Source organism: Dama dama, chromosome X (assembly GCF_033118175.1).
Source record: "Dama dama isolate Ldn47 chromosome X, ASM3311817v1, whole genome shotgun sequence".
NCBI classification, from domain to species: domain Eukaryota; kingdom Metazoa; phylum Chordata; class Mammalia; order Artiodactyla; family Cervidae; genus Dama; species Dama dama.
This window is the reverse complement of record NC_083714.1, coordinates 89639191-89663902: the sequence shown is the minus strand read 5'-3', so window position 1 is coordinate 89663902 and position 24712 is coordinate 89639191. Positions and strand designations below refer to the sequence as shown.

The 24712-nt window shown below is 44.1% G+C and overlaps 1 pseudogene; it reads left to right on the top strand.

Annotated features, from left to right (window-relative positions):
- Positions 1 to 478: 478 nt before the first annotated feature.
- On the top strand, positions 479 to 4084 carry LOC133052391 (uncharacterized protein CXorf49 homolog; annotated as a pseudogene).
- The last annotated feature ends 20628 nt before the right edge of the window (positions 4085 to 24712 follow it).

Genomic DNA, 24712 nt, shown 5'->3' with positions numbered 1-24712 from the left:
GACCAGCGCCCTCACTACCCTCCTGCCTCCCGCTCCACCCATTTTGTATACAGTCAGGGCTCAGGGCTGTGACTCTAACCGGAAAGGGCAAGTGGAATAGGAGGAGATGGAACGAGAGGTTTGACAGAGGTATACTCACAGCCTCACCTTCACCCACCAACTCGCCAGCTGCCGGGATGGCCCTTGGGCTTGGCAGCAAACCAGAGGAGGCCCTCGAACCCATTGGTTACACCTCGAGGGGACGGCCAAACAAGGCGTGCTGGTTGGCAGGAACCGGACCAATGAGGAGGAGGCAGCTCTGGCACACTGAAAGCCTCCTGTCATTTGCGGCCATCTCCTGCGTGTGGTGCGGCTGGTGCTTGATGGTGAGCTCCAGATGCCTCCCACCTCACCTGCCCTGAACGCCACCACCGCTGCCACCGTGACCCGGTTGATAAATCATCGTCGCCACAGGTCCGGTGGCCACCCAGATCGCGACATGAGCTCCCCAGATGATGAGGTGTCTGTTTTGGGAGCGGGTTTCGGCTCAGAGCTCGGAGAGCAGAACAGCGGCCTTGAGGCCGGCTCCGCAGCCCTGCGGGGACCCGGCCCCGGCCCCGGCCCTGATCCGCGAGCATGCGAAGCGGCGAGGGTGAGGGTGGGGATGGCTTCCCAGACCCTGAGGGCTTCGAGTCAGAGCGGGAGATGCTGGAAGCCGGAGGGCCGGTGCTGTGGGGCCACAAAGGCCGGCCTGGCTTCCCAGCCGACCACCAGGGGGACGCCCTGCAGCTGGCTGACGAGTCAGTGGTGGCCATACTGCAGCAGCTGGACGACCTGGATGTGCTGGTCACCGGCAGATACCTGTCCCAGGAGAGCTACGTGGTTGGCGAAGTGTCTGCCTTAGGGACCTCGAGGCGTGTCCCTGCCGTCGATGCAGGGCCGCCCAGAGGTGTGGGGAAGCCGCACAGGCTGAGGCCATCCCTCTCCGGGTCGGTGGGCCCAAGGCGTGCTGGGTCTGGGGGAACCCTAAGAGAGGCACTAAGAATAGGTTGAATGTGGCTGTGGATCATCAGTGGTCCCCCTCAGAAAGCCCAGCTGGGCTGCTGTCCGACCCGAGTCCTCTTATGAGTTTGGTGAGATAGAGTGGATGAGGGTGAGCATTTATCCCAAAGACGGAGGCCAGGCCAAGCTCAACAGCCCCGAGGACCCCAGGAACACACCCAGACGCTTGCATGTCCAAGGCAGGGTGAATCGCCTTAATGTGCCAGGCACTTGCCTGTCCTCGGCTCCGCAAGGATGAATTTCAGTTGTGGAAAGGCAGGGCAGGCAGGGCGATGCAGAGCAGGAGGACACCTCTCCCCCTACGAAAATGCAGAGCGTGCTCTGGGGGAAGGGGGGCAGCCTGCCCAGCTACCCGGGAGTAGCAGTAGCATCAGTTACTGCAGCTGCCTCTACAGGCAGCGGACTGCGGCCCACTCCTAGGAGGAAGGGGGTCCAGGAGAAGAAATCCCTTGGGGACGTCTCTAAACCTGCCATGAGGAGAACCTTCCCTTCCTGGGGGCAGGGAATCTCAGCCACTCCGCTGGAACTGGCCACCTTCCCCCAATCTCCAGCGTCCCACTGCTCAGGAGGTCCAAGTAGTATGCCTTGATCCCTTGGGGAGGTGAAGAATCCAAGCACACCGGCGCTGGGAAGAAATCCATGGCTAGGTGGGCCCGGGAGTCAATGGCAGCAATGGCGGTGTCGGGAGAAGAGAATGACCCAAATAGAGACCCATTCACAAAGGGCTAAGTGAGTAGGCCAGGCCCCCACTCTTCCCCATCCCACCCTCCCCAGGACACAGGTCTTCACCCCGTGCTCCCTCTCTCTATCCCTCAGGGGTCTTCATTGGGTGGCCCTCGGTCACTGGGTGGTTAGGATGCCAGATTGGGGTCCTTTCACTAGGGACAAACGTTAAGGTAGCACTTTGGGTGTCCTGGGCTCAGTTCTCCACCCTTGGCCTGTTTCTAGTCTCCTCCACGAGGCTGGGGCTATAATAGAAGGGAGAGCTGGTAGCTGAATTGATTTGAGGGGACCCCTTAAAAGCTTCACAGACCTTTGGTGTTTAGATGCATCATTTTCCTGAATCCTACTTCCTAGCTGTTCCCCAAACCTTCCTTGCAGGGGCCCCATGCTTTCTCAGTGCCACACTGTTGTCCCCAGCTCAGCTCTGCCTGCTGGCCTGGGGCTGACTGACAGAGAATGTGCTAAAGAGATCAGCCTTTCAATTCTCTTTCCAGTTCCCTGCTTCAGCTCGTTCTTGAATCACAAGAGTTCTCACACACACAGACGTAGACATATAAATTCATTGGCACACACACACGCGCGCACACACACACATCCGTACTCCAGATCAGTGAGAAATCTGTTTTTAGCTGACTACTGACAGGCCATGGTCATCTTGTCCATGGATGCATCATGGAAAACCCAGCAGTGCCTACCTCAACATCAGAGGTGCACAGGATTCAGGAAACTCAGAGCCCGTGGCCATGAACAAGGGAGAAGTCATGCCCAGAGGGCCTGGCCCCTCAGTTGAGTGTCCTGGGTTTTGATATGGGGGGTGGAGGCCAGGGGTGAGGGCAGAAACCTCTGTCTCTGACTCTCTCTTTCTCCTGGGGGCTCAGCCTTGCTCTCAAGCCGCTTCTCCCATGAGAAACAGGGTGTCAACAGGGTTGGACCTGGCCCCATCACCTGTGTGGAATTTGTTTGGCAGGGGTGATCGGTGGCAGTGCCCCAACAGCTACTCTGGGTGTAGACCTGCAGGCTAATAGCCTTTTCTGTGAAGTGCTTTTTGCCCACATTGCTCTCCCAGGTGCTGGCTGTGGCTGCCGCTCTGGGAAGCTCAAACCCAGAACCACAGTCTTTGGTGACTATCGTGGTGAAATGGCTGCCCCTAAGGAATAGGAGGGTCAGGCCCAGAGAGAAGGTTTGGGCTGCCTGCCGGGCAGAGCAGGGGAGGTTTGATGCTAGCAGAGGGTGGTACTGCCTCACCTCACGTTAGACCCAGCTTGGCCCTTTCCACCACACTGGGAACCTGGGAAGCTGGATTGTGTGTCCTTTCCCTGTCAGGTGACCAGGAACCAACTGACCACCCCTTAAGACCAAGGAGGCACAGCAGCCGCGCGGAAGGCAGGGCTGTCCTAGGGGATTGCTTCTTCTGGTTCCTAGAAATGCACACCCAAACCCCATGGTGGGATCTGGGTCCAAGTGCAACTGATATTCGTGGGCCACACCCACCCGTCCCCATCCCACACCACAGGGAGGGAACCCACCTTCTTTCCACTGAGGAAAGTCTTTCCCTTGCCAGTCTAGACACCTGGCTTTGGGATGAAGGGCCCAGGGGAGAGGAGAGGAGGAGGAGAGGGGAGGTGGGTGTATACTAACCATTTCTCTTCCTCCTATATCTGCTGGCCTAGTGTCTGGTGCTACAGAGAGAAATAGCCGACCTTAAGGAGCAACTTGGTATGAGGAACCAGGGACAGAGAGCAGTGGGTTCTTAGTGAAGAAGCGGGGTGGGCACTTGGGGTGGGGTGGGCTGCAGGTGCGGGGGGCCTTGTAGCGATCAGCATTCCTGTGGGGAGGAGAACCTATGAAGCCAGTCCCTGGAGCGTGTGGTGCATGTTCAGCTGGGCGTGCGGATAAGTAGCAAAGTACTGTGTGGACTGCATGCACACTCTGCCAGCCAGACGAGTCCTAGAGAGCTCCTTCTGATAGGACTTGTAGAGATGCCCTGTTGATCTGGTGTGGCCCCTAAGGGTCTTGTTGGATTGTTTGCGAGACAATTTTTGAATGGTTTGGGCATGGCCCCGAGCTTGAGAGCTGCTGGTACATTATGTTTCCTTTTAGGAAATGGCTCCACATTTAATTCCGGTAGTGGGGAGTGATCAGGCCCAGAGCTCTTTGCGTCAGGGTTGGGGGTATGTGGGTTTCAGGTTGCAAGGCTAGGTGGTTCCCCATGGGGACAGGGGGACAGGCTTCTATGTTCATCTATCTGGAGCACCTGTTTATGCCTTTCCCTGTTGCAGCCACCATGCAGTACCTGGCTGACAAGTTCCAGATTGTTTGAAGTGAGTGTTACACACTCCATACCCCTTCCCACAACATTGTCTGTTGAGCAGGGCTGTGGGCTGGCCCTGGCCAGAGGCTCTTCCCTGACTCTGCTGTTTTACAGGTTGAGCCCAGTATCTTCCTGCAAGAGGAGCAGCTGTTACCTCCAGGGCTGACGAGCTGTGGCCAACATTGCCTCTTGCTCTGCTTCCACCAGGGCATCCTCTGCCCCTTGTTTTGCCCCCTCTCTAACCCAGTGTCACAGCATTGTTTGATTAAAGGACTTCTCATGTTCTGTTTTTGCCCTCTCTCTGGGGGTGGGGGGGGGGGGTGGTAGGGGTTAAGGGAGTGGGAGGAGGCCTGCTGGGGAGCTGTTCCACATCAGAACATTTTCCAGAATAGTACCTCTGGAATCTGTGTTGGGGACTCTGGGTCAGCCTCTGCTATCATCCAGGCCGTCAGGCCAGTGGAGCGTCCCCAGTCTGTGTTCTGTCTGGCCACTGTGCTCTGTCTGGCCACATTGGCATGTCCTTGCTTTTCCCTGAAGGCCCTTTTCTAGTTCTCTAAACACCCTCCTCTGGGGTTTAGCAGTTTCCATTCATTGCTGCTATTCTGCCTCCCTGTCAGAAGGAACTCATGACGCCCTTACAGAGCTCCAGTCTTTCACCCTTCCCTCACTGCACTCGCTGTCCTGCTTACCCTGACCCCTCTGGTTTCCTGTCAGAGCACCCTCGATCCTTCCCCTGGCTTGCCATCGATGACCTTGCCTGCATGTTTACTTAAGCAGGTGGCAGGTGGTAACAGGCACAGGATTGCTCATCTTCCCCCTTCCTGGGCCCTATCCTCTCAGTGGAACCCTACCCCACCCCCCGGTGCCAGCTTGCAAGCAGGAACCTGCATACTCTCCCCCTCTCCTGTTTAGCACTCACCCCTGAGACTCAGGCACCAAAACTTTTGCTTCCCCTTCCTTGGGTTCAGTAAAGGGCATGAGGATGAAGCTTGGACCCAGTGAACTGGGGAGCAGGAGAGAAGGTACAGGGAACACAGGAGAAAAGCTCAGGTTAGTTGCTGAGCTGGAAGTCAGGAGAGGCGTCTGGTGCCAGTCTGGGGCAGAGTGCACCCTGACAGCTAGAGATGGTTGGTCCAGTCTTTGGAGCTTTCATATCCTCTCTGCCCTAGCCAGCTGACCAGCCTACACTCCTGCAGCCTGGATGTCTCTCTGCCCTTGAGTGGAAAGGGGCCTGTCAGGCTCTATGACAAGTATGGTTGGTAAGTCTGTGTTCTTACAGGGTCTCCATCAAATACTGTTCCATCAGCCCCATGACATAGATTTTCCTGCAAATGCTATTTCCCGGAGTGTCCCAGCTCAGTCTCCCAGACTACTTGTTAGGGCACCCAAGACAGAGTGAAATCCATGTTCAATTTCCCCCCCACCCTGAAGTTTGGGGAGGACTTCCTTCTCTCAGCCAAGACCCCAGGGCTGTGCCAGCCTTTGACTCAGAGGGACACATTTGTATTTGAGTGAAGTGAGGGTAGGTTCTGCCTGACTCCCTTCCTGAAAGACCATGGTTTTATTTCACAAAAGAGGGTATGATGGTAGGTAGCACATTCAAAGCTTGTGCCTGGGCATCTCTCTGTGTGAATAAAAGTCATCAGGCATAATGCCCCTTGAGGCAGAAAGATGTGATTCAGGCAGTAATGGAAGTAGAGACTGATCCAGATTCTGTAAGGCATTGAGTGAGCCAAAGCAAGGGTCGGAGCTCCTTTATTCAAGGGGTGTTGTCACGTTCCCAAAACATAGATGGGGAGGATGCAGTTCACCAAACCTCAGGACAGAACATCTCAAAATGTTGGAGTTGCTGGAGGAGGCACTGGATCCTACCTTGCAATTCTGTGGTGTCTGCCAACAGCTGAGGGTGTGGATGAGTGAAAATTGAAAGGGTACCTGGGACATAGCTGCCCATCTTAGAAACAGGAGACCCCACCCCACAACCTGGGTTACTTGTGGGGAGTTAGGGGTGACTTCAACTGAGCAATGGGGAGCACTTGGGTCCACCCTTCCTCCATGTTCTCATGGTGACTTCCTTCCAGGGCTCAGGGCCTGAGGTCAGGTGGACAGAGCAAAAAGGTTGGGACAGTCACAGACCTCAGGGTCAGAAAAGAACATGTGTGGGACTTACTCCTTTCACTCAGACCTGTCCCTGGAGCAGGTGGGCTTGGTCACTTTGTTTACAGCTGACCCAGTGGTTATTGCCTGGTGGTGTAGCCCATCTTGCTGTTGTCTGAGTGAGTAAATTTGGCAGAGACCTTCCAGCTGAGGTCTCTGCCCACTGAGACGTGTAGGTAAGTTGTGCCCGGGGAGAAGTCCAGCACCAGCATCACCACCACCCTTGGGCAAGAGAGGGGCCTGGGACTGTGGTCACCAGGGTGAGGAAGTGGAGAAGCTCATGGAAGTGGAGGTGTGATGATGTGAACACAACCCCTTGTTCACTTTTTACCAGGCTCCCTTCCCTCCTCTGAGCACACAGTTCAGACCAAATACCTCACTTTAATGTTGCTGGAAACATAGACATCACAGGCCTTGGCTCAGCCCCAAGCCTTCCACTTCCAGTGGGAAATCTGTGGCAGGGCCTGATGCATAGGTTAAAGAAATCCATCCGGGCCCCAGGGGGTAGGAGGAATGCACAAGCCCAGCCTCATTCAGTGTACCCCTGTTGCCTTTCCCCCTCATGCCCTTTCTCCAGCCTGGGAGACAGTGACAGCTGCTTTGGAGAGCCCTAGGGCCCATCCTGCCTGGTTCTGCTGCCTGTCCAACTCCAGGGAAGATGCTTCCTCCCCATCACACCCACCCCCAGGTCTACCAGCCCCAGCCCCAGGTCTACCACTCTCTCTGGACTCTGGAGGGTGACTGGCAGAAACAAAGAAGGTAGAGTAAGTGAGCCCTGAAGAAGGAGCTGCATGTGGTGGGCACTGTAATCATGCCCAAAGATGAACAAGTCCTAATCCCTGCAGTTGGCTTATATGTTCCTTTGCATGATAACAGTGGGTTATGCTTGCAGCAATAAAGGCTGCTACTTAGACGACTTAAGGTGGGGCAACTTTCTCCTGCATTGGCCAGGTCTGTCCAGACACTTTGGGGCTGCCAGGTTTTCCACCTTGACTGTCCCTGGGTAATAGTCCCTGGGCTGTCCCAGTGTTTGAATGACTGTGGTGTGCTTGGTGCCCCTGCGTTTGTGCAATGTTTAAGGCCTGGTAAGTACTGCTCAGATGCAGATGGAGAACAGGCCTGTAGTTTTGAACCTCACTTTTTTTCCAAGCCAATCACTTCTTTCTCCCTAGTCCTCTTGAGGTATCTGCCAGCATGACTGTTACAATGGTGACTCACTTTTAAAAAATGATTTACTATTCTTAGTTCATAAAATAACCCTTCCAAACACAAAAGACTAACTACATTGAATTAAGTATGAATTAAACAGACTATACATATCCACAAAATCCCATGGACAGAGGAACCTGGCAAGCTGCAGTCCATGGGATCGCTAAGAGTTGGACATGACTGAGCAGCTTCACTTTCACTTTTCACTTTCATGCATTGGAGAAAGAATTGGCAACCCACTCCAGTACTCTTGCCTGGAGAATCCCAGCGATGGGGGAGCCTGGTGGGCTGCAGTCTATGGGGTCACACAGAGTCAGACATGACTGAAGCGACTTAGCAGCAGCAGCAGCATCATACATATACACATTGTGGAGAGTGTCATCCTTCAGTATGACAAATAATTATGAACCAATCATCCCATGTAACTATACTCAGGTGACATAAATGTACATTGCACATCCAGAAATCACATATATGTTCTTTTCTCTGAGGAACCCCAATGGATAAATCAACATACTACCTGATTCCATTTACTTCACATTCTTGAGAAGGCCAAACTACAGAGCCAGAAAACAGATTGGGAGTTGCCAGGGACTTGGGGTTGAGATTAGAGGTTAAACTACCAAAAAGCATGAAACAATTTTGTAGCTGATAAAAATATTTTTTATGTAGGTTGTAGTGGTGGTTCCATAATAGAATGTTTGTAGCCACTTAGAGTTTATATGTAAATTAATTTCAATAAACACATATTATTTAATAAATTGTAGAAAGCACATTATGAGACCACAGTCAGAGAAGAAAAAGAAACAAAGGGAATCCAAAATGGAAAAGGAAAATTAAAAGTCACTGTTTGCAGATGACTTGTCATTATACATTGGAAATCCTAAGGATGCCACCTTAAATCTACCAGAATACATTAATCAATTCAGTAAAATTGAAGAGGACAAGGTTATTATATAGAAATCTGTTACATTTCTATCCTGTTCATGGGGTCCAATCCCAAAGAAGGGCAATGCCAAAGAATGTTCAAACTACCATACAATTGTGCTCATTTCACATGCTAATAAGTGAAAGTGAAAGTTTTAGTTGTTCAGTGGTGTCTGACTCTTTGGGACCCCATGGACTGTAGTCTGCCAGGCTTCTCTGTTTATGGATTTCTCCAGGCAAAGCACTAGAGTGAGTAGCCATTCCCCTTCTCCAGGGGATCTTCCTGACCCAGGGACCAGAACTCAGGTTTCCTGCATTGCTGTCAGATTCTCTATCATCTGAGCCACCAAGGAAGACCCTGGTGCTAGTAAGGTGAAGCTCAATGTACTTCAAGCTAGGCTTCAGCAGTACATGAACCAAGAACTTCCAGGTGTACAAACTGGGTTTAGAAAAGGCAGAGGAACCAGAAATCAAATTGCCAACATTTGTGGGATCACTTAGAAAGCAAGGGAGTTCCAGAAAAACATCTACTTCTTCTTCATTGACTATGCTAAACCCATTGACTATGATCATAATGAACTGTGGAAAATTCTTAAAGAGATGCCACTTTACCTGTCTCCTGAGAAACATGTATGTGGGCCAAGAAGCAACAGTTAGAACCAAACATGGAATAATTGACTGGTTCAAAATTGGGAAAGGAGTAAGTCAAGGCTGTACACTGTCACCCTGATTAAATAATCAGAGTACATCATGTGAAATGCTGGGCTGGATGAATCACGGGCTGAAATCAAGATTGCCAGGAGAAAGAGCAGTAACCTCAGATAGGTGGATGATACCACTCCAATGGCAGAAAACTACTAGAGCCTCTTGATGAAGGTGATAGAGGAGAGTGGAAAAGTTGGCTTACAACACTTCAAAAAATGAAGATCATGGCATGCGGTCCCATCACTTCATGCCAAATAGATGGGGAACAATGGAAACAGTGACAGACTTTATTTTCTTGGGCTCCAAAATCACTGCAGATGGTGACTGCAGCCATGAAATTAAAAGATGCTTGCTCCTTGGAAGAAAAGCTATGACCAACCTAGACAGCATATTAAAAAGCAGAGACATTACTTTGCCAACAAAGGTCCATCTAGTCAAAGATACGGTTTTTCCAGTAGTCAAGTATGGATGTGAGAGTTGGACTATAAAGAAAGCTGAGCCCTGAAGAATTGATGCTTTTGAACTGTGGTGTTGGAGAAGACTCTTGAAAGTCCCTTGGACTGCCAGGAGATCCAACCAGTCCATCCTAAAGGAAATTGGTCCTGAATGCTCATTGGAAGGACTGATGCTGAGGCTGAAACTCCAATACTTTGGCCACCTGATGCAAAGAACTGACTCATTGGCAAAGACCCTGATGCTGAGAAAGATTGAAGTCAGGAGGAGAAGGGGATGACAGAGGATGAGATGATTTGATGACATCACCAACTTGATGATGACATGAGTTTGAGCAAGCTCCAGGAGTTGGTGATGGACAGGGAAGCCTGGCGTGCTGCAGTCCATGGGGTTGCAAAGAGCTGGACATGACTGAGTGGCTGAACTGAACTGAAAATGCAACATTCCAAAAACGAAGATCATGGCATCTTGTCCCATCACCTCATGGCAAATCAAAGGGGGAAAAGTGAAACCAGTATCAGATTTTATTTTCTTGGGCTCCAAAATCTCTGTGGACAATGATTGGAGCCATGAAATTAAAAGACGCTTGCTTCTTGGAAGGAAATCTCTGATAAACCTAGACAGCCTATTACAAAACGTCACTTTGCTTACAAAGGTCCGTATAGTCAAAGCTATGGTTTTTCCAGTAGTCATGTACAGATGTGAGAGTTGGAACATAAAGAAGGCTGAGTGCTGAAGAATTGATGCTTTCAAACTGTGGTACTGGAGAACTTGAGAGTCCCTTGGGCGGCAGTGAGATCATACCAGTCAATACTTAAGGAAATCAACCCTGAATATTCATTGGAAGGACTGATGCTGAAGTCCCAATACTTAGGTCACCTGATGCAAAGAGCCAACTCATTGGAAAAGACCCTGATGCTGAGAAAGACTGAGGCCAAAAGGAGAAGGGAGTGGCAGAGGATGAGATGATTGGTAGCATTACTGACTCAATGGACATAAATAGGAGCAAACTCTGGGAGATTGTGAAGGACAGAGGAGCCTGCATGCTGCAGTCCATGGGGTTGCAGTCCACTTAATGACTGAATAGCAACAACAGAAACCATTTCTATACACTAAGAATGAAATACCAGAAAGAGAAATTAGGGGAACAATTTCATTTAGCATTGCATCAAATAGAATAAAATACCAGTATTCTTGCCTGGAGAATCCCATAGGAAGAGGAGCCTAGCAGGCTACAGTCCATAGGGTCGAAAAGAGTCAGACATGACTGAAGTGACTTAGCACAGGAGGTGAAAGACCTGTACTCCAAAAACTGTAAGACTCTGCTGAAAGAAGTTGAACGTGACACAAGCAGATGGAAAGTTAAACCATGTCCGTGGATTGGAAGAATCAGTATTGTAAAATGTCCACGGTACCCAAGGCAATCTACAGATTCAATGCAATCCCTATCAGATTACCAATGGCATTTTTCACACAACTGAAACAAATAATTTTCAAATTCGTATGAAAACACAAACAACACTGAATTGTGGAAACAATCTTGAGAAATAAGAATGTAGTTGTAGGAATTATGCTCCCTGACCTCGGACTGCTACAAAGATACAGTAATCAAAACTTCATGGTACCAGCACAAAAACAGACACAAAGATCAATGCTACAGGGTAGAAAGTGCAGAAACAAACCCATGCACTTAAGGTCAATTACTCTATGACAAAGGAGGCAAGAATGTACAATGGAGAAAAGACAGTCTCTGTAGTAAGTGGTGCCGGGAAAACTGGACAGCTATATGTAAAAGAATAAAGCTAGAACATTCTCTAACACCATATGGAAAAATAAACTCAAAATGTATTAAAGACCTAATATACTCAATGACATAAATCAAAGCAAGATCCTCTAGGGCCCACCTCCTAGAGTAACAGAAGTAAAAACTAAAGTAAACAAGCAGGACCTGGTTAAGCTTAAAAGCTTTTGCAGAGCAAAGGAAACTATAAGCAAGGTAAAAAGACAACCCTCAGAATGGGAAAAAGTAATAGCAAATGAAACAACTGACAAAGGATTAATTTCCAAAATATACAACCAGCTCATACAAGTCAATACCAGAAAAACAAACAACCCAATCAAAAAGTGGGGAAAAGACCTAAACAGACATTTCTCCAAAGAAGACATACAGATGGCTAACAAACACATGAAAAGATGCTCAACATCACTCGTTATTAGAGAAATGCAAATCAAAACTACAATGAGATACCACTTCACACTGGTCAGAATGGCCATCATCAAAAATCTACAAACAATAAATGCTGGAAAGGGTGTGGAGAAAAGGGAACGCTCTTGCAGTATTGGTGGGAATGTAAATTGACACAGACACTATGGAAGATGGTATGGAGACTCTTTAAAAAACTAAGAATAAAACCACCATATGACACAGCAATCCCACTCCTAGGCATATACCCTGAGGACACCAAAATTGAAAGAGACACATGTATCTCATTGTTCATTGCAGCACTATTTACAATAGCCAGAACATGGAAGCAACCTAGATGTCCATTGACAGATGAATGGATAAAGAAGTTGTGGTATATAAACATAATGAAATATTACTCAGCCATAAAAGGAATGCATTTGAGTCAGTTCTAATGAGGTGGATGAACCTAGAACCTATAATACAGAGTGAAGTGAGTCAGAAAGAGAAAGATAAATATCCTATTCTAACACATATATACAAAATCTAGAAAAAATGGTACTGAAAAATTTATTTACAGGACAACAATGGAGAAGCAGACATAGAGAATAGACTTATGGACATGGGGAGAGGGGAAGAGAGGGTGAGATATATGGAAAGAGTAACGTGGAAACTTACATTACCAATAGGAATTTTCTGTATGGCTCAGGAAACTCAAACAGGGGCTCTGTATCAACCTAGAGGGGTGGGATAGGGAGGGAGATGGGAGGGAGTTTCAAAAGGGAGGGGATATATGTATACCTATGGCTGAATCATGTTGAGGTTTGACAGAAAACAGCAAAATTCTGTAAAGCAATTATCCTTCAATAAAAAATAAATTAATTAAAAAAGTTTTTGCACAGCAAAGGACACCATAAAGAAAACAAAAAGACAACCTATGGACTGGGAGAAAATACTTGTAAATAATGGATTGACACGGGGTTAATTTCCAAAACATGCAAACAGCTCATACAGCTCAATATCAAAAAACAACAACAAGCAACCCAATCAAAAAGTGGGCAGAATATATGACCCAGCAATCCCACTTCTCATATGACCCAGCAATCCCACTTCTGGGCATACACACTGAGGAAACCAGATCTGAAAGAGACACATGCACCCCAATGTTCATTGCAGCACTGTTTATAGTAGCCAGGACATGGAAGCAACCTAGATGTCCATCAGCAGACGAATGGATAAGGAAGCTGTGGTACATATACACCGTGGAATATTACTCAGCCGTTAAAAAGAATTCATTTGAATCAGTTCTAATGAGATGGGTGAAACTGGAGCCCATTATACAGAGTGAAGTAAGCCAGAAAGATAAAGACCAATAGAGTATACTAATGCATATATATGGAATTTATAAAGATGGTAATGATAACCCTATATGCAAAACAGAAGAAGAGACACAGATGTACAGAAGAGAATTTTGGACTCTGTGGGAGAAGGCGAGGGTGAGATGTTTCGAGAGAACAGCATTGAAACATGTATATTATCAAGGGTGAAACAGATCACCAACCCAGGTTGGATGCATGAGACAAGTGCTCGGGGCTGGTGCACTGGGAAGTCCCAGAGGGATGGGGTGGGAAGGGAGGTGGGAGGGGGGATCAGGATGGGGAACACATGTAAATCCATGGCTGATTCATGTCAATGTATGGCAAAAACCACTACAATATTGTAAAGTAATTAGCCTCCAACCAATAAAAAAAATGGAAAAAAAAAGTGGGCAGAAGACTTAAATAGACACTTCTCCAAAGAAGAAATACAAATGGCCAACAGGCACATGAAAAGATGCTCTACATCGCTAATTATTAGAGAAATGCAAATCAAGACTATAATGAAGTTTTCCTTCACACCTGTCAGAATGGCCATCATCACAAAGTCTACAGATAATAAATGCTGGAGAGGTGTGTAGAAAAGGGAACACTTGTGTTGGTGGGAAGGTAAATTGGTGCGATCACTATGGAATACAGTATGGAGGTTCCTTAAGCTAAAAATGGAGTTACCATATGACCTAACAATTCCACTGCGGGGCATATATCCAGAGAAAACTCTAATTTGAAAAGATACATGTACCCCTATGTTCACAGCAGCGCTGTTTGCAATAGCCAAGACATGGAAGTAACCTAAATGTCCATCAACTGAGGAATGAATAAAGAAGATGTGATATAAATATGCATATACACATATATACACACATATATATGTATGTGTATATATACATACATACACACATGGAATAGAATGGATAAAGATGATGTGTTATATATATGTATATACAATGGAATATTAGCCATAAAATAGAATGAAATAATGCCATTTGCTTCAACATGGATGGACCTAGAGATTATCATACTAGGAAAAGTAAGTCAGGAAAAGAAGGACAAATATAATATGATATCACTCATGTGTGGAATCTATTTTTAAAATGATACAAATTAACTTATTTACAAAACAGAAGCAGATATCAAAAAGAAACTGATGGTTGCCAAAGGGAAAAGGGAGGAGGGATAAATTAGGAGTTTGGAATGAACAGATACACACTAACATATGTAAAATAAACAACAAGGACCTACTGTATAGCACAGGGAACTATATTTAATATATTGTGTTAATAGTAACCTATAATGGGAAAGAATTAGAAAATACATATATATGTATATATATATATATATACACACACACACACACACACACACACATATGAATCACTTTGCTATACACCTGAAACTAACATATCATTGTAAATCATCTCTACTTCAATTTTTAAAAGTACATTACAGATGGATATTGTTACTTATGTTATTATTACAAATGGAATTTGGTAAAGTATATGCCTGCAATGCAGGTGACCCGGTTCGATCCCTGGATCCAGAAGATCCCATGGAGAAGGAAATGGCAACCCACTCTAGTACGTTTGCCTGGGAAATCCCACGGACAGAGGAGCCTGGCAGACCACAGTCCACGGGGTTGCAAAAGTTGGACATGACTAAACAAGTAAACCACCACCACCACCATTGTTACTTAATGTTTATTTTTAAATATGAGAATCATAATTTTCTCTTTTAATCTGTTAACAGGTAAAGCTATATCTCCTTACTCTCTGAAATTAATTAAATCAAGTTTGTATTCCTGGGATGAATCTAGTCATGATATGTTTTGTATTTTATTTTTATATCCTGGAAAATTCAGTTTGCTAGTATTCTGTTTCTGATTCTTGCTTCTAGGCCATGATCCTGTGGTTGACCTGTGGTTTTTCTTTCTCAAACTGTCGACAGATTTAGTTATCAAGGTTAATCCATCCTCAGAAATGAGTTGAGGAGTGCCCTGCCTTTTCTATTTTTTCTAAGATTTTGTGTCAAACTGAAAATATGCCTAGAATGCTTAACAAAATTCTGTGGTGAAGCCTAGAATACGTTTTTTGAAAAGCATTTTGACTACTAGTATATTTCTTTAGTTATTATGAAACAATTCTGGTTGGCTATTCCTTCCTGAGTCATTTTTGGCAAGTTATGTTTTTGTAGTAATGGGTGACCTTTTACTAAGTTTTCAAATTGATCATATTAAAACAGTCTATAATATCCTGTTTTCCCCTTATTTTTTAAATTTATTTTTCTTTTGAACTTTTTTATTTTGCATTGGGATATAGCCGATGAACAATGTTGTGATGGTTTCAGGTGAACAGCGAAGGGACTAAGCCATACATAAACATGTATCCATTCTCCCCCAAACTTCCCTCCCATTCAGGCTGCCACATAACATTGAGCAGAGTTCCATGCACTATACAATAGTTCCTTGTTGGTTATCCATTTTAAATATAGCAGTGTGTACATGACAAACTCCCTAACTATCCCTTCCCCTTGGCAACCATAAGTTCATTTTATGTCTGCAAGTCTCTTTCTGTTTTGTAAGTAAGTTCATTTGTATCATTTCTTTTTGCATTCCACATATAAAGGATGTCATATAATATTTTTCCTTCCCTGACTTAAAAGTCTGTCCTACAGATATTTATACAAGAAAATTGCAAGCAATACCCATTCATCCTTCAGTTGAACTTACCCGTTGTAGCTTTTGACATATTTCCTTTCCCTCTCTGTGTCTGTGTATTTTTAATTATTATGTTGAATCATTTGAGTTATTTAAAGATATTATAGTACATTGTCCCTAAATATCGTGACATGTTTCTCTTGGGGAAAAAATTGATTGCTACAACATTTTTTTAAGTTAATTTACTATTAAATTGAAGAAAATTGCTTTACGGAATTTTGTTTTTTTTCTGTCAAACATCAACATAAATCAGCCATAGGTATACATATGTCCCTCCCTCTTGAACCTCCCTCCCATCTCCCTCCCCATCCCACCCCTCTAGGTTGATACAGAGCCCCTGTTTGAGTTCCCTGAGACATACAGAAAATTATCACTGGCCATCTATTTTACTTATGGTAATGCAAGCTTCCATATTACTCTCTCCATGCATCTCACCCTCTCCTCCCCTCCCCCCGTGTCCATAAGTCTGTTCTCTATGTCTGTTTCTCCACTGCTGCCCTGCAAATAAATTCATTGATACCATTTTTCTAGATTCCATATATATGCATTAGTGTATATGATATTTATCTTTCTCTTTCTGACTTACTTCTCTCTGTATAGTAGGTTCTAGGTTCATCCACCTCATTAGAACTGATTCAAGTACATTCCTTTTTATGGCTGAGTAATATTCCATTGCAGATATGTACCACAGTTTCTTTACCTATTCGTCTGTTGATGGACATCTAGGTTGCTTCCATGTCTAGCTATTGTAAACAGTGCTGCAATGAACATTGGGGTACATGTGTCTTTTCCAATTTTGGTGTCCTCAGGGTATATGCCTAGTAGTGGGATTGCTGGGTCATATGGTGCTTTTATTCCTAATTTTTTAAGGAATCTCCATACTGTCTTCCATAGTGGCTGTGTCAATTTACATTCCTACCAACTCTGCAAGAGGCTTCCCTTTCCTCCACACCCTCTCCAGAATTTATTGTTTGTAGACTTTTTGATGATGACCATTCTGACCAGTGTGAGGTGATATCTCATTGTAGTTTTGATTTGTATTTCTCTAATAATGAGTGATGTTGAGCATCTTTTCATGTGTTTGTTAGCCATCTGTATGTCTTCTTTGGAGAAATGTCTGTTTAGGTCTTTTCCCCACTTTTTGATTGGTTTCTTTGCTTATCTCCTTTTGAGTTGTATGAGCAGCTTGTATATTTTGGAAATTAATCCTTTGTCAGTTGTTTCATTTGCTATTATTTTCTCCCATTCTGAGGGTTGTCTTTTCACCTTGTTTAGTGTTTCCTTTGCTGTGCAAAAGCTTTAAGTTAAATCAGGTCCCACTTGTTTATTTTTGTTTTTACTTCTGTTACTCTAGGAGGTGGGCCATAGAGGATCTTGCTTTGATTTATGTCGAGTGTTCTGCCTATGTTTTCCTCTAAGAGTTTTGTAGTTTCTGATCTTACATTTAGGTCTTTAATATATTTTGAGTTTATCTTTGTGTATGGTGTTAGGAAGTGTTCTAATTTCATTCTTTTACATATTGATTGCTACAATATCCTAAGCAGTTTTCAAACTTAGCAAATTTAACTTTGAGGCAATATAATTATCTACTGTAGGCATTCATTCAAAATTCATGTATCCCAATATGGTTCTTTGTACCTATTTTTTAAATTCTGCTTCCAATCAAAGAACATGCATTGCATTCAGTTTCCGTGTTTCTTTCAGTTCAGTTCAGTTCAGTCACTCACTCATGTCCGACTCTTTGCGACCCCATGAACCGCAGCACGCCAGGCCTCCCTGTCCATCACCAACTACCAGAGTTTACTCAAACTCATGCCCATCAAGTTGGTGATGCCGTCCAGCCATCTCATTGTCTCTTGTCCCCTTTTCCTCCTGCCCTTAATCTTTCCCAGCATCAGGGTCTTTTCAAATGAGTCAGCTCTTCACATCAGGTGGCCAAAGTACTGGAGTTTCAGCTTCAACATCAGTCCTTCCAATGAACACCCAGGACTGATCTCCTTTAGGATGGACTGGTTGGATCTCCTTGCTGGGACTCTCAAGAGTCTTCTCCAACACCACAGTTCAAAAGCATCAATTCTTCGACACTCAGCTTTCTTTATAGTCCAACTCTCACATCCATACATGACCACTAGAAAAACCATAGCCTTGACTAGACAGACCTTTCTTGGCAAAGTAATGTCTCTGCTTTTTAATATGCTGTCTAGGTTGGTCATAACTTTCCTTCCAAGGAGTAAGCGTCTTTTAATTTCATGGCTGCAATCACCATCTACAGTGATTTTGGAGCCCAGAAAAATAAAGTCACCCACTGTTTCCCCATCTATCTGCCATGAAGTGATGGGACCAGATGCCATGATCTTTGTTTTCTGAATGTTGAGCTTTAAACCAACTTTTTCACTCTCCTCTTTCACTTTCATGAAGAGGCTCTTTAGCTCCTCTTCACTTTCTGCCATAAGGGTGGTGTCATCTGCATATCTGAGGTTATTGATATTTCTCCCAGCAGTCTTGATTCCAGCTTGTGCTTCCTCCAGCCCAGCATTTCTCATGGTGTACTCTGCATATAAGTTAAATAAGCAGGGTGACAATATTCAGCCTTGATGTACTCCTTTTCCTATTTGGCACCAGTCTGTTGTTCCATGTCCAGTTCTAACTGTTGCTTCCTGACCTGCATATAGGTTTCTCAAGAGGCAGGTCAGGTGGTCTGGTAAGCCAATCTCTTTCAGAATTTTCCACATTTTATTGTGATTCACACAAAGGCTTTGACATAGTCAATAAAGCAGAAATAGATGTTTTTCTGAAACTCTCTTGCTTTTTCAATGATCTCTTTAGAGTTCTTTAAACTAGAACAATTTCCCAGACATTTTTTGGTCATGTGTGACATGACTTTTCGCTGTTTAGTATGATGCTGATGGTGGGCTTGTCATATAAGGCCTTTATTATGTTGAAGTTATTCCTTCTATACCCAACTTGTTCAGCATTTTTATCCCAAAATGATGTATTTTGTCAAGTACTTTTTCTGCATATATCAAAATGATCATATGATTTTAATTTTTCATTTTTAATGTGGTATATCACATTTATTGATTTAAACATGTTGAACCAAACTTGCCTCTCAAGGATAGTTCTCACTTGGTTGTGGTATACTTGTTTTCATGTGCTGTTGAGTTTGGTCTGCTATTTTGTTGAGAATTTCAGTGACATCAGTGACATTAGTCTATAGTTTTCTTGTAGTGTCGTTCTGTGACCTTGGTATCAGATAACACTGGCCTTGTGAAATGAGTTTGGAAGTATTCCCTCCTTTTTAGTTTTTTGGAAGAGTTTGAGAAGGACTGGCATTAATTCTTCCTTAAATGATTGGTAGAATTCACAATTGGAACCATCTGGTCTTGGGCTTTGCTGAGAGTTTTTTGTCTTCACTGATTTAATCTCCTTCCTCACAACTGGTCTGTTCATATTTTCTATTTCTACATGATTCAGTCTTGGTAAATTGCATATTTCTAGGAATTTATCAATTCCTAGATTTCCAATTTGATTGTGTATGGTTGTTCATATTTGTCTCTCACAATCCTTTGTATTTCTGTGGTGTCATTATAATGTCACTTATTTCTGATTTTATTTGTCTGAACTTTTTTTTCTGAGTTAATCTAGTAAAAAGTTTGTCAACTTTGCTTATCATTTCAAAAAGCCAGCTCTTATTTTCATTGATCTTTTTCTATTTATTCTCTGGTCTCTATTTCATTTTTTTTCTTCTCTGATCTTTGTTATTTCCTTCTATTTCTAACTGTGCACTTAGATTTTTTTTCTCTTATTCCATAAGGTTGTTTATTTGATATCTTTCTTGTTTCTTTTTAAAAATATGATTTCATTCCTTTATTTATTTTTGCTGTGCTGGGTTTCCATTGATGTGCAGGCTTTTCTCTAGTTGTGGTAAGTGGGGGGCTACTCTCTAGTTACGGTGTGTGGGCCCCTAATTGCTGTGGCTTCTCTTGTTGTGGAGCACAGGCTCTAGGTGCACAGACTCAGTAGTTGCAGCTTCTGGGCTCTAGAGCACAGGCTTATACTTGTAGTGCACAGGCTTAGTTGCTCTGTGGCTTGTGGAATCCTCCCAGATCAGGGAGTGAACCTGTGTATCCTGCATTGGCAAGCAGATTCTTTTCCACTGAGCCACCAGGGAAGCCCTCTTTCTTGTTTCTTAATGTATTCATATATCACTATAAACTTCTTTCTTATAACAGCTTTTCAAAAATAAACAAATGGGACCTAATTAAACATAAAAGCTTTTGCACAACAAAGGAAACTATAAACAAGGTGAAAAGACAGCCGTCAGAATGGGAGAAAATAATAGCAAATGAAGCAATGGACAGAGAATTAATTGCAAAAATATACAAGCAACTCCTGCAGCTCAATTCCAGAAAAATAAACTACCCAACCAAAAAAATGGGCCAAAGAACTAAACAGACATTTCTCCAAAGAAGACATACAGATGGCTAACAAACACGTGAAAAGATGCTCAACATCACTCATTATTAGAGAAATGCAAATCAAAACCACAATGAGGTACAATTTCACGCCGCTCAGAATGGCTGCTATCCAAAAGTCTACAAGCAATAAATGCTGGAGAGGGTGTGGAGAAAAGGGAACCCTCTTACACTGTTGGTGGGAATGCAAACTAGTACAGTCACTATGGAGAACAGTGTGGAGATTCCTTAAAAAACTGGAAATAGAACTGCCATATGACCGAGCAATCCCACTCCTGGGCATACACACCTAGGAAACCAGATCTGAAAGAGACACATGCACCCCAATGTTCATCACAGCACTGTTTATAATTGCCAGCACATGGAAGCAACCTAGATGCCCATCAGCAGACGAATGGATAAGAATGCTGTGGTACATATACACGATGGAATATTACTCAGCCATTAAAAAGAATACATTTGAATTAGTTCTAATGAGGTGGACGAAACTGGAGCCCATTATACAGAGTGAAGTAAGCCAAAAAGAAAAACACCAATACAGTATACTAATGCATATATATGGAATTTAGAAAGATGGTAATGATAACCCTATATGCAAGACAAACAAAGAGACACAGATGTATAGAACAGACGTTTGGACTCTGTGGGAGAAGGTGAAGGGGGGATGATCTGAGAGAATAGCATTGACACATGTACATTATCCAGTGTGAAACAGATCACCAGTCCAGGTCTGATGCATGAGACAAGTGCTCAGGGCTGGTGCACAAGGATGACCCAGAGGGATGGGATGGGGAGGGAGGTGGGAGGGAGGTTCAGGATGGGGAACACATGTAAATCCATGGCTGATTCATATCAATGTATGGCAAAAACCACTACAACATTGTAAAGTAATTAGCCTCCAACTAATATAAATAAATGAAAAAAATAAATAAAATAATATACAAATGCACACACACAAAAAAAGAACTGCTTTCATAGTACATTGTGGTTCTGTTTTCTTTAGTTTTGTGATGTTTTGAAACATACCATTTTACTTCCTCTTTGACCCATTAGTTGTTCAGGAGTGTGCTATTTAATATGCAGATATTTGTGAATTTTCCAGCTTTGTTCCTATTACTGATTTCTAATTTCATACCATTGTAGTCGCTAAAGATACTTGGTGTGGTTTCAATCTTAAATTTGCTTAGAGATGTTTCATGAGATATCATATGATCCATCCTAGAAGATGTTCCATTTGCACTTGAGAAGAATGTGTACTGCTGCTGAGAGATGGAATGTTGTATAGGTCTGTTAAGTTTCCACTTGGTCTACAGTATGGTTCAAGTCCATTTCCTTTTTCGTTTTGTTGATTTTGTGTGGATAATCTATCCATTGTGAAAGTGGAGTAATAAAGTCCCCGACCATTGTCGTGTTGTTGCCTGTTTAGCCTTTCAGATCTGTTAAGATTGCTCAAAATACTCAGGTGCTCCACTGGTGGGTGGGTATATATTAATATTCTCAATTTTTGTATCATCTCAATGAACTGACACATTTATCATTATATAATGTCCTTCTTTGCCTCAAATTACCATTTTTGGCTTAAAGTCTATTTTGTCTGATATTGGTATAGCTACTCCTGCTCCCTTTTGTTTCCCACTTTCATGGAATACCTTTCACCATCCCTTCACTTTGAGCATAGGTATAACTTTAAAACTGAAGTGAGTCTCTTGTAGGCAACAGTACAGTTGAGTATTGTTTTTTTATCCATCCATCCACTCTATTCCTTTTGCTGGAGAACTAAGTTCAGACACTCAGTTGTGTATAATTCTTTGACACCCCATGAACTGCAGCATGCCAGGCTTCCCGGTCCATCACCAACTCCTCACGCTTGCTCAAACTCATGTCCATCAAGTCAGTGATGCCATCCAATCATCTCATCTTCTGTAGTCCCCTTCTCCTCCTGCCTTCAATCTTTCCCAGCGTCAGGATCTTTTCCAATGAGTCAGTTCTTCACATCAGGTGACAGATAGCCCAACCTGGGGATCTGGCAAAGGGACTGAGAATCCCCAGGGAATTTGACTATGCAGGCCAGTGGGATTTGATTACAGAACTTACACAGGACTGGGGAAACAGACAGTTGGAGGGCACAAACAAAACCTTGTGTGCACTAGGACCCAGGAGAAAGGAGCAGTGATCCCAGAAGAGACTGACCCAGACTTGCCTGTGAGTTTCCAGGAGATTCCGGTGGAGGTGTGGGTTGATGGTGGCCTGCTGTAGGGTTGGGGGCACTGAGTGCAGCAGTGCATGCATGGGACCTTTTGAAGGAGGTCGCCATTATTTTCATTACCTCCACCATAGTTTGGTCTCAGGTCAAACAACACAGAGGCAACACAGCCACACCCATCACCAGGAAACTGGATTAAAGATTTACTGAGCATGGCCCCACCCATCAGAATAAGACCCAGTTTCCCCCACAGTCAGTCTCTCCCATCAGGAAGCTTCCAGAAGCCTCTTATCCTTATCTGTCAGAGGGCAGACAGAAAGAAAATCACAACCACAGAAAACTAATCACACTGATCACATGGACCACAGCCTTGTCTAACTCAAAGAAACCATGAGCCATGCCATTTAGGGCCACCCAAGATGGGTCTTGGTGGAGAGTTCTGACAAAACATGGTCCAGTGGAGAAGGGAATGGCAAACCTCTTCAGGATTCTTGCCTTGAGAACCCCATGAACAGTATGAAAAGGCAAAAACAAACAGCACTGAAAGATGAACTCCCTAGGTCGGTAGGTGCCCAATATGCTACTGGAGAAGAGTGGAGAAGAATGAAGAGACAGAGCCAAAGTGAAAACAATGTTCAGTTATGGATGTGACTGGTGATGGAAGTAAAGTCTGATGCTGTACAGAACAATATTGCATAGGAACATGGAATATTAGGTCCATGAATCAAGGTAAATTGGAAGTGGTCAAACAGGAGATGGTAAGGGTGAACAATAACATTTTAGGAATCAGTGAATTAAAATGGACTAGAATCGGTGAATTTAATTCAGATGACCATTATATCTACTACTGTGGACAAGAATCCCGTTGAAGAAATGGAGTAGCCCTCATAGTCAACAAAAGAGTCCAAAATGCAGTACTTGGGTGAAACCTCAAAAATGACAGAATGATCTCTGTTCGTTTCCAAGGCAAACCACTCAATATCAATAAGGAGTTCATGATCTGAACCACAGTCACCTCCTGGTCTTGTTTTTGCTGACTGTATAGAGCTTCTTCATCTTCGGCTAAAAGACTATAATCAATCTGATTTCACTGTTGATCTGGTGATGTCCATGTGTAGAGTCATCTCTTGTGTTGTTGAAAGAGGGTGTTTGCTACAACCAGCGCATTCTCTTGGCAAAACTCTGTCTGCCCTGCTTCATTTTTGTATTCCAAGACCAAATTTGCCTATTACTCCAGGTATCTCTTGACTTCCCACTTTTGCATTCCAGACTCCTATGATGAAAAGGACATCTTTTTTGGGTGTTAGTTTTTTTGTTTTTTTTTTTTTTTTCATTTATTTTTATTAGTTGGAGGCTAATTACTTTACAATATTGTAGTCGTTTTTGCCATACATTGACATGAATCAGCCATGGATTTACATGTGTTCCCCATCCTGAATCCCCCTCCCACCTCCCTCCCCATCCCATCCCTCTGGGTCTTCCCAGTGCACCAGCCCTGAGCACTTGTCTCATGCATCCAACCTGGACTGGCGATCTGTTTCACCCTTGATAGTATACTTGTTTCAATGCTATTCTCTCAGAACATCCCACCCTCGCCTTCTCCCACAGAGTCCAAAAGTCTGTTCTGTACATCTGTGTCTCTTTTTCTGTTTTGCATATAGGGTTATCATTACCATCTTTTCAAAATTCCATATATATGCATTAGTATACCATATTGGTCTTTATCTTTTTGGCTTACTTCATTCTGTATAATGGGCTCCAGTTTCGTCCACCTCATTAGAACTGATTCAAATGAATTCTTTTTAATGGCTGAGTAATATTCCATCGTGTATATGTACCATAGCTTTCTTATCCATTCGTCTGCTGATGGGCATCTAGGTTGCTTCCATGTGCTGGCAATTATAAACAGTGCTGTGATGAACATTGGGGTGCATGTGTCTCTTTCAGATCTGGTTTCCTAGGTGTGTATGCCCAGGAGTGGGATTGCTCGGTCATATGGCAGTTCTATTTCCAGTTTTTTAAGGAATCTCCACACTGTTCTCCATAGTGGCTGTACTAGTTTGCATTCCCACCAACAGTGTAAGAGGGTTCCCTTTTCTCCACACCCTCTCCAGCATTTATTGCTTGTAGACTTTTGGATAGCAGCCATCCTGACTGGCGTGTAATGGTACCTCATTGTGGTTTTGATTTGCATTTCTCTGATAATGAGTGATGTTGAGCATCTTTTCATGTGTTTG